Source organism: Maylandia zebra, linkage group LG19 (genome assembly GCF_041146795.1).
Source record: "Maylandia zebra isolate NMK-2024a linkage group LG19, Mzebra_GT3a, whole genome shotgun sequence".
Lineage (NCBI taxonomy): Eukaryota > Metazoa > Chordata > Actinopteri > Cichliformes > Cichlidae > Maylandia > Maylandia zebra.
In genome coordinates this window covers 18,044,574-18,061,264 of record NC_135185.1, presented here as the reverse complement: position 1 = coordinate 18,061,264, position 16,691 = coordinate 18,044,574, and the positions used below count along the sequence as shown (strand labels likewise).

At 41.5% G+C, this 16,691-nt stretch overlaps 1 protein-coding gene and 1 long non-coding RNA gene across 5 annotated transcripts in view; one reads left to right on the top strand and one right to left on the bottom strand.

Moving 5' to 3' along the window:
- Positions 1-16,691, bottom strand: part of slc8a3 (solute carrier family 8 member 3) — a 140,671-nt gene that overhangs the window by 21,258 nt on the left and 102,722 nt on the right. The gene's annotated exons all lie outside the window — the stretch shown is intronic.
- Positions 860-1,434, top strand: LOC112436540 (uncharacterized). Its single transcript, XR_003025133.2, has 2 exons — positions 860-1,119; positions 1,208-1,434. It is a non-coding gene; the product is annotated as an uncharacterized LOC112436540 (long non-coding RNA).

Sequence of the window (16,691 nt, the reverse complement as noted above, 5' to 3'; positions counted from 1 at the left end):
GCCTCCACCAATCAAACCATCTGGAGTGAGGAGTTGCCGTGGATCGAGTACGCCCATAACAGCTTGACTGCCTCTGCCTCGTGTGTTATTTTGACTTATCATTTAATTAGCATTACACATTCTTTACACCACGCATAGGTACTGATGCACTACTGCAATTTTTGTGCATGTTCTGATTTTAATATTAATCTGGTCGGTCTCCATTCGAAGCTTCCTTGGGATATCAGCCTCCTCTTTTTCCTGCTGTGGAAGGTGAGCACTCTGTACCCTCCGTCCAGGCTCATCTGCGCAGGTGTCGCAGAGTTTGGCGGGCAACTCAAGCGGCCCTACTGCGCACGAAGGAGAACAATAAACGCATCGCAGACCAGCACCGGACTCCAGCACCCGAATACTCTGTCGGCCAGAAGGTATGGCTTTCTACCCGCTTTGTTCCGGTCAGGACTGAATCTAAGAAACTTACACCCACCTTCATTGGCCCTTTTGAAATCTCCGCCTTGGTCAATCCTGTCTCTGTGAAGTTAAAACTCCCTCGCAATATGAGAATCCATGATGTTTTCCATGTTTCACAACTCAAACCTGTCCGGTCTAGTCCTCTGTGCCCTCCTTCCAGGCCCCCTCCTCCCGCCCGGCTCGTGGATGGCTTGCCGGCCTACTCCATCACTCGCATCATGGACTCTCGGCGCCGTGGGCGTGGCTGTCAGTATCTGGTTGACTGGGAGGGTTATGGCGTGGAGGAGCGCTCCTGGGTCCCTCGGGCGGCCATTCTGGATGTGCCCTTGCTCCGGGAGTTTCACCGCCTGCATCCGGACAAGCCTGGTGGGTCGCCGGGGGGCTCCCGTTGAGGGGGGGGGTACTGTCATGGTCTCCGCTCCTCGTCAGCTGACAGCCGTCAGGTGTTTTGTTTTTGTTTACCTTTCTCTCTCACCTCTGCTCTCCCTTTCTCTCTCGCCCTCTTCCATTCTCTCTTTCTCCTGCCGGGGCGGAGCTCAGTATGGGCTCCTGCCCCTGGCCTACGCACCTGGAGGTGATCAGCACATCTGTCGCTGATCATGAAAGATTGGAACCCTTCTTAAGAGGGCGAGTCTGCTCTACTCGTCGCTGGATCGTTGAGTCATCAGCGTCAGTCGTCCTGTATTTTGTAAAGTCAATTTATGAGCATGTCTGAACCAGGAGACTAATGGGGTTTTTTTTTTCTGCCTGTGCATAGATTGCCTCTGGACTTGTTCTTCCCCTGTGCCTGGCGACTGAACGGGAGCAAGAGAGATAAAGGAGAGGAGATGTGCTAGGACTGAATGGAAACTTTCCCTTCCTGGACTCCTGCCTCTTTCACTCCTGGACCCTGGAACCCCGGCCCCTTTTTCCTTTGACACTATTATGTGTATATATGAATTCCACTGTAGGAAACACTGTAAATAAATGCACCTTTTGAAGACACTAGTGGTCTGCACGTGAGTCCGATCTACGGAACCTGACAAATTCAATTTACTTCTAATTTATTTATATAGCGCTGCCAAATGACAACAATAGATGCCTCAAGGTGTTTTATATTGTAAGATAAAGACTCCATAATAAATAAATAAATATTTCCAGGTAGGAAAGAAGTGTTTTTGCTCATTATTTTGTTCATAATGATGTTGATAATGTGGAATGGTACGAGGAAGTTAGCTGCATCTAAATGTTCCAATTTTCATGACATAAATTTATGTTTTATTAATCCAGAACAGCCATGTTTTGATTGCAAGGGCCACTGCTCATTTTTGTCTAACATGCACACAGAGATCATTGCTAGTTGGTCTCTTTTTATTAGTTGTTTATAAAAATATATAAAATGAACTATGTGCATGTAGTCATAACTAGGGCCTCCAGTGAATGAAAGGCTATAGTGACATGCATGTTCTTAGGCCATGAAGCCCTCATGAAGTAACAGCTCGGGGGGTTTAGACAGATTGACAAAATACTGGACTCTGATGCAAAAAAAAAAAAAAAATGCTGTTTATTTGTGCAAATGCTCAATTACTTTAAGAACAAAAATGCCCAGAATGTCAACATGTGTAGGAAGCCTCTATCCTGTATCCTTTTTCACTTTCGGTGGATAATTTGAGGCATTTTCAGCGCAACCATCAGCGTGTGCACCCACAGTCATGCCAAAAAGGGAGCAAACAAGCTCACAAATCTATTATCAGACACATAAACAGGAGTGTTTTAAAGGCAGTGGGCTGGCAGTACTGACTGCACTCACAGGCCAGAGTGCTGTCATTTTGCCAGGAATACAACTGCGATAGGGAAGATTAACCTAAGAGATGTAATTGTAGAGGTGGAGGAGTGTGCTTGTGTGTGTAGACAGTGAATGTGTAAGTGGAGGGCTAGGATATCTGTGTCTCTGTTTAATTGCCATCATCAGCATGCTCTTTTGTGTGCTCTGCCTCATCAGATCTGTCCGGCTACAAAACAGTGAGTCCTCCTCTTGATGTTGCACACATCTGGACTCTGAGACCGGCATCAATACGACACTAATGGGGTGCCTTTTCTCTCTTTAGCTCATTACGGAAGAATCATCATTTGACTTACTGGGGCTACTCTGGTTGCCAAGGACAAAGTGGCTGTGCTGGGAGTGTTGTATGTGAATACATGAAGGAGTGGATGTACGTACGTATGGATTGGGGAAAGAGATACAAAATGAAGGAGAATTTTGTGCGTGCACAAGCAAAGTATGGGAGATGGGTAAATAGATTTATGAGGCAATAACAAAAGAATAGAAATGAGCGATTGGTGGAAAAAGGAGAGTAGCAGTGGAAGCAAGGATGGAGAAAGAAATTGAGGAAGCAAGGGGTATTAAAGGATAGAATCTGAAGAGATGGATGGATGAACACTGGCAGGAACTGCTACATGCGGATAGACAGATGAAGGGAGTAGTAGATATGATAATAAAAAAAAAGAAAGAGGGATTATTGAGTGGAATGAAAGGAGTGGGTGGTTGGAAAAAAAGATGGGATCAAAGATGAACAATCTGTTGGATGCAAGGAAGAATAATAATTTAGTGAGTAGTTTAATGGAGGGATTGGCAGAAATGGGAGGGCAAGAATTTACAGAGCAACCAAAGATGTGAGGTTGAAAAAAGGAGAAGGAGTGGAGGAAAGAATACATAGGCCACAGCCAAAACAAGGACAACTAATCTAAGGAATATGAAAGAAAAAATGGGAATCTCAGCAAATGAACTAATGGACAGGAGGACAGATGGATGTTTGCGGGGATTGAAAGGATGGATAAAGGTACTAACAGAGCTAGGATGAGTGATGCATGAGTTCTCTGATGGATAGAAGAGGTACAGAATGAGCACCATTGATCTATATACAGAAAGATGGATGGAAATGGAGAAAGAGACTGCAAGAACAGGCTATGGAGCAAAGAAGGGATTGCAGATTCTTGATAAGAAAGAGATCACAGCTTAAAGGAAAGGCTGGAGCATACAGTTGGATGTGATGTTAACTTGTCTGCATTTCGCATGTGTGACAGTCATGGTTCAAGTGAATAAGGTCCCATTCACACAGGTTAACAAACAACATGGCAACCACCAGTCATGAGGGGAAAAATGTGTTTCATAGCAGTTGCTGGAAAATCAATTGCTAAAGCCCCAAACACACAGCGACCACCTGGCAACCACTGGTTGCCATGGAAAAATGTGTATTCCCAAACTGTGAGGCACAAAACCTGCTTAAGATTGCTGTGGTCACCTGTAGCTTGCATGACTCATGACGACTTGTCTACAAATACTCGCCAGCTGCTCTCTGAGTGGTAGCGAAACTGGGAAAAGTGCGACAAACCAGAAACAAAGGCCGCTTGTTCCTAATGCAAAAAGTTGCATCTTTTAAAATGTGTCGGCCGACTTTTACTTTGAAGGTAGGCAATCTCAGTCTCCAGTTTGCGTTGCACTTTTTCAAGTTTTTTCTACGACTTTGCTTGGAATTCATGGGTATTTTCAGATTCAGAGCTCCTTTAGAGAACTAAGCTATTACAAGTCATCTTAAGGAGGATATCTGCAATCCATGTTATTGTTATTGCAAAAACTTCACCAATTTTTTCAGTCTCATGGTGCCACTGGAGATCAGGAAAATTATTAGGTCTCATCAACCACCCTGTTCAAACAGATAAATAAAGACAATCTGCAGGATGTAAGCTAGAGACCATACAGCGACATGCTCAGGCAATAAAACCTCAGACTACACCTGCCGTTGAAAATATCAGAAACGGGTACAGATACCTTATATAGAGGGCTAGAAAGAATATGAGTCAAGGGTGTAAAGTGGCCAATCACCTTCAAACTTAACTTTTATGTGATTTAATGTGAAACTTTTGCGACTGTATGCGACTATGACAGAGCTGTGATATCCCTGTATTGGCAAAATCAGTTCAACACACACACATACACAGAAATGCGATCAGATAGGACAAAAAGGATAAGTGGAAGGCTGAAGATGTGGACATAGAGGGAAGGAAGGAGGGTTGAGTGATGTTCATCTGTTTCCTGCAATCGTCCAATCATGAAGAGACATTATCTACTGTACTGAGCACAAGTCATCAGTCTTCATAAGGCACACATTTGCATTTGTGAAGATATCGACACCCGTACTGCACATCATTTCCACACACACACACACACACACACACACACACACACACACACACACACACACACACACACACACACACACACACACACACACAAAGCGACTGTGAGAGAAAACGTGGTGCACAGGAATCTCAGCAGACAATCTGAGTGTTTCCTGCAGCTCAGAGTGATTCGTTAAATAATAATGGTTCAGGATTGCAGCTGAGTGGCCACCGTCTCCGGTCTGCACCGCTACTCAGCTTGCACCAAACACACGCACACAATTGTCAGCCTGTGAGAGAAACAAGATGACAAAGACGGATGCTTCAGCTGCCTTTATTATGTTTCAATATGCAGGCTGTGTAACGCGTCCATCATCTTGTTATGCTGTATCCATGTTTCTGACGGTGTGGAATCGGAGGGAGTCAAAATGCTGAGCACACACCATGCTTCATCTTCTCAGGCAACGCTGCTAGACTGAATGAACTGATAATTTAACTGAATGCTGGATGATTTCACTTGAGCATCCTGATAGAGGTCTTTCATGGATGAAAAGTCATGTTTTTAATCTTGCTGCGCTAATTAATGCCGCTATGAGTAACATTTTGACATAAACAAATCGTCGGCACATTAATTTTGAAATATTATAGTGATTACTGTAAACAAATACAATCATTGGCAAGAAGATTGGCACACCCTACCACACACAACACTGTGCTTAAATAACATGCAGCAGGCAGCTGATGGTGGTCTGGTTTACGACAAATGAGGAAGAGTTTTGTGTTCTCCCATCTTCCTATTTATTGCGTGTAATTCATCTTATATCATATCACAGCGTATAATATGTTGATTAGAGATGCTGGTAACCGTGAATACAACAAAGCCAGCTTCTCCTCTCTGATCCCACTCTTTCTGCTAATATAGGTACAGTAATGATTAAAGTGGTACTCACTTGGTAGAAAACACTAATTATGGGGATTTCCCCAAAAAGCCTAACTGTTTCTTTAAACATTTGTAGGAGGAACTGATCAGTTGCTAGGTTCCATATTTGGTTTAATCTGCATCTCTAGATAACGGCTGCTTGGGAAAGCCCACAAAGCCCCAGACAGTCTGCCTCGGGACACACCAGAGCTTGGGACGTTTTTTTATATTAACAAGAGTCTTGTTCCTCTCACTATTACTGCCTTATCATCTCTTTGTGGCCTTTCCCTGTCTGTCTCTGGATCTTTGCCTTCAATCCTTCGAATGTTTTCTTTAACATCTTCTTTCTGTGCCTCATGTGCACATCTACCTCTGTCTTTATTTTCTTGTTTTCTTTAGCTATAATAACTTGGTAGGTGTGAGGTTTAAAAGGTAGTGATTTTAACTGATTTTCACTGTCATTTTTTATCTATCATTTATATTTTTATAAGGGTAAAACTAATTGAAAAATTAGGGTCACCGGGCTTTACAGTCTTTCTGTCTTTTTCACTTCCTTTTAAATTAAAACTAGACTACGTAAAACTCAATGCAGGTTGGATCTTCCTGTTGTAAGTAAAAAAGAAATTTCATGATTTTACATAAGCTACATTCAGCTCTTCCCTTATTCAAAGGGGGTCACCATAGCAGGTAGCTCTGCGTGTTTTGCACAACCCCTTCCCGACGCAACCTCAAAGGGATATACGTCTCCTCCCGGGATTGAAATGAATCTTTCATTTGTTAGGCAAATGTTTGAACTAGTACACTAATTTCCTGCTTTTATGTATGAAAACAATTTCTAAGACTTATTAGAAAGATGTTCTGGTTCTGGATCAGCTACTGGCCAGCTTTACTGATATTTGGCATCAAAGATATCTCACAGAGTCCTGGATCACTAATATAATTTTGACTGCTTCGGTTTTCATGACTCTTGAGCATTCTTAAAATAGTTTTTAATATCATGCGGCGGCTAACATTTTGACAGGAAATATCAGAGTAGCAGTTTCTGCCTCTGTAAAGGCACCATTCTGAGCTTCTGTGGATTGATCGATGTGTGGAGGTCTCTACCTACGTGTGACTTGCTGTGCTGCAGTGGTTTCACATGATCCCTCTGACTGATTGCGCTAAACAAGCAGGAGAGGATGTAATTAATGTGGGTTTAAAAATCAACTTTGAAAAGATGTTCTGGTGAAGCAAATGAAATGAACACAGAGGAAACATGTTCGTTAAACCTCAACGATGCACAGTGCATTTCCATGTGGAACACTAACACACTAAGCAAACTTTATTTGCTTGCAAGGAGAAAAAAAACTATTATCTCAATCGACACCTTTCAGCTGATTTTGTATTCTGCAGCTGACTCTAGAACGTTGCTACTACTGTACACATTCTTGGCCTCCAATTTTACTCTGTGTTCTGTATTTGTTTACACGTTATTTGATTCTTTGATCTGGCTTTGAGGACTAGCTGCCCATTGCTTGTAGAGATAGCATAATTCACTATTTTTAAAAAACAGGCCATATTCTGCCAAATAATGCCACTGTTACAACAGCACCACCTCTTGTCTATGTTCATTCCCTACACATCCTCCTGGCCTTTCTCCATCCTGCCTCCATATTTTATGCATCTCTTATTCCTCGCCTCTGTTTTTCTCTCTCCCCGATTTGTCCGGTCCAAATTTCACGCTGAGCTGCGCGGATCAAGTGGAGACGAGCTCCCTCTACTTGTTAACACTCTGTTTATTCTGCAGCCATATCAGCCTCTCTACCGTGTCAGCAGCAGGCAATTACAGAGCAGATTACCAGCTCTGATAATGTCATCAGACCAAGGCTTCGACACAAACACGCGCAGTGAATACACACATATGCATGCAAACAACTAAACACTGAAGTTCACCAACATGTAGAGGATAAGCAAACTTACACCTGCAAGTAAACAAGCGTTCCGCAAGTGTGGAAAGAAAGTTTATCCCGCTACATTGTAACTGACAGCTGTATGTGATCATTTATAATAAATTGAGTAATTACATAGAGTAACACAGTAGTTTAAAACTAACAGTTCACAGGTTCCTGGTTCAATCCTGCCACCTGGCTGGGTATTTTCCTGGGTCTACTGCAGCTTTCTACCAAAGCCCAAGGACATGCAAGTTAGTTCATTATTTTAAATTGGTGGTAGCTGTTGATGTGAGAGTGTGTGCTTGTCTGTCTCTCATTGTTAGCCCTGCGACTGGTGATCTGTCGAGGGTGCACCCTCGCCCAAGCAACCCTGGATGGATATCGTTTCTTTATAGCCAGTGTTGCAATGGACGTATGCTGAAGTACAATCCAAAAATTATTTTATGCTTCTTTCTACTTTAACTTCACTATAGTTTGGGGGAAATGTCCATTACTCTGTCTATCTGAGAGCAGTAGTTACGTTACAGCTAAAATATATTATTAATGGTATACAAGAGGAATCATTTATCATACAGTCAAACAGGATAGTGAATAATAGAACACTGACAAAGTCCTTTTCTGTAATAGTTTTATACTCTATGTTTGCTGATAACAGTTTTACTTCAGGTTTAGCAGCATTTTTACTTTAAACAGAGTTATTTAAAATTGTAGTTTTGCTACTGGTTTGAGAATGTCTTCCACCATTGCACCAAAGCAATACTGTGTAGTTAAGATAAGATCAGGTGACTTGGTGTTCAAACTGTGTTGCTGTCACACTCCGATGACTAAGTCACAGAGACAGAGAAGTTTTGTTAAACTGAGATGCAACTGCTATGTTGCAGAGAAGCTTGTAATCATGAATCATGTTTAGCGATATCACTGGATTTTAACCTTTTGCAGTCTGGCAAAAACATCTGCATTGTGTTCTTATCTGTTTAGCGAGGACTATGCATTGGTCTGCAATCCACCAGAGGGTTCTCTCTCTGGAGACTGTGTGTTGGAGATGTGCTGAGTTCATCGGGAATTGAGGGGTCTCTCAGCTACTCGATTTAATCTATTGTGGCCACTGTGCTTACTGATGTTACCCTGAGAGCTGATTAACTGCCTTGCTTGGCCTTTGCAACCGCACAGGCAAAGCTGCAGCCGCCACTAAGTCGTCTCATCGGCTTTTTAAAGCCCAAGGGGTCCTTCTAAAGCCCTCAATATCCACTTATCATATACAACATTATTATCTGCACCATTATTATGCCTTTTCTACTAAGCACTAAACTGGAAGTAACTTTTTTTTGGTTGTTTTACCCTCTGGATATAAGACAGCCTGCATATGAATATTTCAACATGTGTATTTTGTCCCTAAATGAGACATCTTTCAGAATAGCTGGCACCACACAATTAAAACAAATGATTCAGCAATGTTACTCATTTGTTGACACAAAAAAGAACAATTTCTTAGACTAAGCCAACTGAGATTCAATCTAGAAATACTGAATTTTTACAGGCAAGTAATCTTGTCAAGAGAAAAAACCTAATTTCTGCATCATTTTATGTATTTATGGTACACTGCAAAAACTCAAAATCTTACCAAGTATATTTGTCTTATTTCTAGTCAAAATTAATCTCATTACACTTAAAATAAGACACAATCAGCTACAGGGTAACATTAGAGACTAGAGATTTTTTCCCCTTTTCCACTGGCAGATTTTTTTTTCACTTATTTCAAGCTAAAATATCTTGTATTAAGTGAAAAAAATCTGCCAGTGGAACAAGTGAAAAATCTCTAGATGACACGGATGACACGCTCCTCTTCTTTAACTTCCTGTGCCTGATTGCTACAGTGGATCATTTGCTTTCATCCTCTTCTGTCACACCAACAACCTGCATGTCCTCCTTCAAACATAAACCTCCTCTGTGGTCTTACTTTTCTCCTCCCAGATAGTAACTTCATCTTCAACATCTATCCACGGTCTCTCCTCTTCACATGTCCGAACCATCTCGACCTTGACTTTATAACCTGATGTCCATCCTGGTCACTCCCAATGAAAAGCTTCACATGTTCAACTTCGCCACCTCCAGCTCTGTGTCCTGTGTTTTTGTCAGTGCCACCATCTTCAAACCACACATCACAGCAGCTCTCGCTGCCTATTAAATAACTATTAAATGGTAATCTAAGTCACCTGTAAAGATTTCAAATAGTTAGCCTAACAGCTTCTGCATACATGTAGACCTACATTTCACTCACTTTACTCACTTTTAGACCAATAGGGATCCAATTTTCTATTGTGTACATTCCTGTAAATTTATGGCTGGTTTGATGATACAATTTTGTAACAGTATTTGGGTTGAAATGAAAATGAAAGCTACAATGTAGCTGCAACAGTGAAATCTGGTTTAAGCGCTTTCTTCAGCTGAATTTGGTCAAGGAAAAAGAAATCATTCTTTCTTTCTTTTTCTTTTTTAGGGAGGGTACTATACATAGGAGCATGGACACACAACCACACACGTGCTCCTCACACGTCCGAGGTGACTGCTGACATGCCCCAAAATAAACTGGTTTAGTCAAAATAAATCAAATCAGAAGTCAAGTGACTACTGGGAGCCATCTAGCATTAAAGGGAGGGACCTTCCCTAATGCAAGAAAAAGCACCTGAGCTGCTCCTCCTGTTAGGTGTGTCAGTGAGGGGTGAGCTTGGTTTTCGGGAGGGTAGGGGCAACACAAGGTCATCAGCGACACAGACTTTAATGAGGGCCCACACAGAAGCCGGTGCCCTTGCTGGTCCCCCCGTGTGTTAAGACAGGCCTGACACTGTAGTGTGCCACTGGCATGGCAGGTAGCAGTGCAGCTCATCCATATCTCTGTGCTGAGAACAACCCCTCCACACACCTCTCAGGAACAATTACTGCTCTTCCAGCTCCTCATCACAGATGGCGAGGGCTTTCAGAGCGACCCCCGCCCCTCACCGCCTTTCCTCCGCGTCTCATTGTATCTTTGGTTGACTGTGTCTGTCTCTCTCCACCTCTCTGTCTTTTTTTATTTATGCTTAGACTATTTCTGTCTGCTTCCTCCTCCCTCTGCTTCTATCCCCCTCCTCCTCCGCCTTACCCCTTTGCCTCTCCCAGCTCCAAACTCAACAGTTCAATTTAAATCCATTACACCCAAGCCCCTGACAGAGTGTGGCATCCATGGTAGCCGTTACTAGACAACATTCTCGCTGTGACTCTGCAGCAAGGCCACCGCTGGCAGGGAGATGCACTGAAGGCATGTGGGGCCTTTTGACGTAAATGCCTGTGTCATTTGCTAAGTGACAGGTCCCGTCCCTCAACCGCAAACCCAATGTGGAAGGGGAAAAGATCACATCATAAATCATATCGTGCTGACGGAATGAAACATATTTGTTTAAAAGCATGACAATTCAAAGCAGAAGGATGAATCTAATTTGATAGCAATATGGCATCCTTCTATTGTCATTCCCTGTGCATGGCTGCCCCTGTAGCCCTCCTATCTGCTGAGCATGATGCTGAGTAAACATGGGTAGGAATTTAGCAGCAGTGATGGCTGAGGTAAACCTGCTCCAAGCCTCCGTCCTTGAAGAAAGAGTAAAGACACGCTAAATCACCAACACAGCATCTCACATCCTACACTAACTATTGTACAAAACCACAGTAATCATAGCAGAGAAACTCAGCTCTGACCTTTCCACTTGGAAGGCGGTGCTGTAAGCATACACTGCACTTCCACTATTGTCTTGATCCATGCAAAGTTGGGCAAACAATGTACATAAAGATAAAGATTCACAGTGAAAATATGCAAGGTTATAATCACAATCAGAGATAATTAAAGGGACTGCTCATGCAGTGCTTCCCACAATAACACTGCATCAATGAATTACCATTTAATTGCATGTTGATACAATCAATGCTGCTGTGACAGTTAGCTTGGCGCTAGCAGAAGGGGAAAATTATCATGCATTTCTTCACTATAATGGAAGGAAACTGTAAAAGAAGACATCTGCCTTTTAAAATAAGTGGCAACTGTTCTTGGAAAATGATTGCTGCCATCATGCCATTACAGCTGTCTGAAAAACTTTTTGTGGACTTGATGCAAATTCTGACACTGTTTTGAAATCTTTATTCTCTGCAATAGTCATTCCGTCATTCTGTAATACCTCCTCTGCTGTTACTGGTAGATTTAGCTGTTACTGTGCTAGATTTAGAATAAACAGGCCTCAAATCCAAACACAGAAAACGAAGAGGTGGGACTCTGGTGTGGTGGTTATCAGTGTCACCGCAGAGCATAAATGTTCTGGGTTGGTACCTGCAAGTCTGCTGGGGCCTCTGAATCTGCATTTTTTGCAGGTGCTCTGGTCCAAAGACAAAGAGCACAAAGGTTTGACAAAAGCGGCGTACGCTAAAGGTTTAGCTTGCTATTGTGCCCTTTTTAAAAAACATATTTTAATAGGTGGCCTTTTCACCACTTTTCTAGCAACGGTGAGCTGCAAGGTGATCGTTGTCCTCCAGCAGCTTCCTTCTTATTCTTCTCACTAAGCTCCAACATGTACCAGCTCAATTTAAGTTACGGTATTTTGGATGCTGAAATTCTTGCTTTTTTTCTTTATTTTTGGCATTAGCAGCCAGTTTCTCTCTTAACAACTTCACGGCTGTCTTCATGGCACTATGCAAATTGTAGATAGCAATCAAAGACCTGTCAGTTTGGAATGGAGGTCAGAACAAACCAAGCTGGTGGACACGTACATACATTTTATGGTAATGATGATTTTTTGGGCATTTTATGCACACATTAGGCAACAAGGCACCTTGTGAAGCATCTGAAGAGCCATAGGTGACAAACTCAAGTTAACTGCTTATTATTAACTTTCTTTACAAAACTTGAGTTTGCTTGGCTGCACTATAAACAGATGAACCAACTAAATATCTGTTTACGTCTGCCAAAGCAGATGTGTTTTTTTTTATGAATCTTTATTGATCAAAACTTCGATAGCTCCAGTTTTCAGCTTTTAATTGACAATTTTCTGTGTCGAAGGTATCCCAGTTATATAGACAGTACATTAACTCTACATAACCTTCATTATCATGTCACACCCTTCCTCTGACAATCTTCTCAATGACCCGAGAAAGAAGTGGAGCTTTAATGAAGTCAGGGTCTGCGAATGCATGAATAGCACTGGACTCCCATTTGAATTAAATCTATTCATCCATGCCAGTGTGATTTCTCTGTGGTACTGAGGAAACCGAAGGCCCTCTGAGTCGTGACATTTGTGCCATGGCTGGTGGAGCAGGCTGGGAGGTGAACACCCATCTGCCTATATCCCTGACCACAAATTCCAAACCCATTGCAATACACAGACTTTGCCTGGAATGAGAAAGATAAGGGGAAAGGAAATCACAGTGTAATAGGTTTGTGACCAGGTGTTTTAGCAGACATGTATACATGTGTCTATTTGAAAGAAAAGCAAAAACACATTTCTTACAAGCAAACACTGTTATTCTTCCACATACACCAACAAAGGAGCATCCAGATTCACTTCCTGCAGTGCACCTGTGACACACAGTCTCTGGGGCGTATTTTATGATTACATAATAATCTTTACTTAAATCCATTTCTTGCATGGGAATTAGTATCAGTGTCACACGATTCTAATTTCAGAAGTCTCTCGACATACTAAAGTAATCCCTCCCAGATTTCAATATTAATTTGTCATGTGTATTCAAAGAGAGCCTTGCACGCTTTGAAAATGAGCTGAGAACAAACCAAGAGACTTTGCTGACAACAGAGAAGGGATTTAAATGATTTTAGACAGGGGGAGGTCAAACTGTGAAACCCCCACCAGGACTGACGCAAGTTCATAAGACAGATGTGCAATGTGCAAAGCAGATCTCCAGCAATTAAGACAAGAGAAAATAGCACATCAGAGATATAAGAGATGTTCTCGAGGCTGATTTCATTGCTCAAATGTCAAGGTACTGATTATGAGAAAGAACTGCAGCACAATGCTGAAAACACAGTTTTATACACTGTAGTCCATGCGCTATTAGTATTATTAATAAAGTGGACCTATCCTACTTTTTTCCTATTTTCTGTCATAACTATGAGCTAAAACTCAAGAGCAAAAATTTATTATAAAACTAGCTTAAAGGGAGAGGTTAAACTCAGCAGCTTCACCAAGTCCCATTGTCAGATAAATACAGACTAGTTATTATAGAATCTGCACAATTACTCTAGCAAAGAATAAAAATAGGGAGCTGGGAACGAGCTTGATATGCACCTTTTACACTCTTATTAAACATCATTCACACCACAAATCACCAGACTACACAAAGCATCAAGTCCAAATTGCAGCTCATTATCATTTTGTTGAAGGACTGCTGTGTTAACTCGTATAGTAAATCTGAAATCTGACAGTTTAAGCCAAGATAATGATCAATAGTCAAAGCCTACTGCTGTGCTCCCATACTATTTAATTAATCACTGTGCAATGTTTCAATGGAGATTGTCTTTATTTTTAATTCAGGGCACAAAAGAGTTATTTAGTAGCTCCATTTAAAAAAAAAAACTGGTCAAATCTATTGTCTCGCTTTGTTTTTGTGCATTGTTTATTGTGTCAGTGGTCTCTGTGGTAATGCCATTTCTGCAAAGCTGACGAATACATTGTAACTTAAAGCGAAACACTGATCAACACAGTCTTATTTGATAAATATAAAGTCACTTTCACTGGCTGATTAGCTTAGCACAGATGAAAAAAGCGACTATGTTGCAGAAAGCCCTGCTCCCAGTCTAAAAAAAAGAATCTAAAGAGTCCATAAAAAAATAACAAATTATTTTTCATGTACTATAGCTATCACACAGATGAGGTATAAATTGTTATTTTTGTAAGTTGCAGTACTTGTTTCCTTAGTCTTTGTGTAAACCCACAACTCATTTCTTTATATTTTTCCAGTAAATCTGGAAATAGGTGCAGCTATTTATCAAAATGTATGCAAAAATAAGGAGCATATGAGGGAAAAACAGAGTATGTAGAATCTAAAAAACTTGAAGGTGAATGTTTGGTATGATGACCTTTATTCTTCAACACAGCCTGAACTCCCTTAGGAAAGAGTTCTGTCATTTCTTTAAGTAGCTTTCAGGAATAGCTTTCCAAGCTTCTTGAAGGACATTCAAAGCTCTTCTTTAGATGTTGGCTACCTTTTGTTTTGTTTTCTTCTTCTAACGTAGTTTTCAGACAGTACTTCATGGCGAATCAAAATTTGATGGTACATTTCTGCGTACATTTTCCAAGTCCACAACACCACTGGCTGAAATGCTGCCTCCACCACATTTACACCTGGCTGAGTCTAACCTCAGCCTTTTCTCCCTGTTATTCATTAAGTATGGCTTCTGGACAGTCCCCCTTCCACTTACAGCATTTCTGGTGAGGCTCCAGTGAACAGGAGGTGGATCAACAGAAGGTCCAGATGTATCTCTCAGGTCTTGTGCCAGGCAAATTTGTTCCTATTTCTTCAGGACATAAGTTTCACATATTGTTTATCAGCTTCAGATTTTTAGGCCTGCAAGTTCTTTTTTTCTCTTTTGTCCAGTTTATTCGGTTTTGTTTTTCGAGATATGCCTTATGCATTTTCAAACTTTATGTACAGGAACTAAGCTGATCTTTTAAATTAAATTCTCAGTGGGAAAGCAAACAGAAGGTGTTGAGGATTGTGTAGTGAGGCAAAACTCACCTTAAATACTTCAATTTGAAGCCTGAACATTGCTTGATGTTACAGATCTTACTGTAATTGTCAGCGTTCATCCATCTCTGCCATCACTCCACCCACTTTTCTTTTTTTCCTAAACTGAGCTTCATTAAGAAAACAGACTGAGGTCCTAGGGTCACATCCCTGAATTGTTTGCCAACAGGTGGTGAGGTTGCTGCTCCTGCAGGGAGCGGCAGCTGTTCCCCATCGCTCACTCACCAAGGTCTTGCTGTTTCTGCCATCATTCGTGGAAACAAGGGCAGAGCTTGATGAGCCTCTGGAAAACTGATGGCAAACGCACCGGGAGACAGCTAAAATGGCAGGTATTAGTAGATTAGTGGCTCTTGTGTGTCATTAGCTAAGGTAATAATGGAAGGCTTTGTGGGAGGTTATGTTGTGTAATGATGCATATGATAGCATAAGCCCTTATTAAACTACATTTCAGGCCTATACTGACCCACATAAAATGTGTCATTTGATCAGTAAATGGCATCTAATCCATGGATTTTCTGATTACCACTTCCTGTGCGTTCTTGTGCGGACTGCAGCCGTCGGTTCACTGCACACCTGTTAAATTGTAGGAATATTTAATCCACCTTTCTCAGAGGATACCATGAAGGGAATGTGTCCTTACATGCTCGTGGTGCCGTGGGAGGTTCCACTGCACAGTCACATAAATGGTTGTTCAGTGTAATCCAGCTCACGCACCTATGCAAACCTAACCATGCTGCAGTATAAGTCTCCCGTTTTGTTTTTTTTAATCTTAAAGAGCTTAACACAAAAACACAAGAGAAAGGAACAGGAAGGTATTTTATGGAAATACCCGCCACAGGCCACCTGTCATCCAGACAAATTGAACTGACGTAAAATATAAATAATTTACGCTGAACAACATAATCCAGAATCTGTTATGCTGTGCTACTTTACTTCCTCAAAACTTGAAATTAATAAAAGACATATTAATTCATAATAAGTTCATAATAAGTAGTCATACAATGTATAGTTGTGGTGTGCGTACAGTACACATCCTTTTCCTCAGATTTCCTGGATTACTATGAGATTGCCAAAAAACATGAACAGCTTCATTCTGACATACTGGCACATCCATTGGGAGATCCCCAGTGCCATCTGTAATGGCTGGTGGGGCTGGTGATAAGGAAAGTGAGTCTTTATCTCAGCCCAATTAGGCAGCTAATTGATTCAATACCAGTCATTTAGACCTCCTCCAGGCTCAGGATTGAGCACTTCAAGCCTTTGAAAAGACATCAGGTCCCCGCAGGGGAGCAACCAGGGAAAGATTGTGTTTGACCCTGCAAAGGAGGTAGATTATAATCTAGATTTAAATCCTCTAACTAGGAAGAAATGGGTAAATCTGACGAGAGATTCAACCCTTAATATTAACTGTCACTTTAATCTCTGACTAGTTTCATTGATTATAAGACAAAACT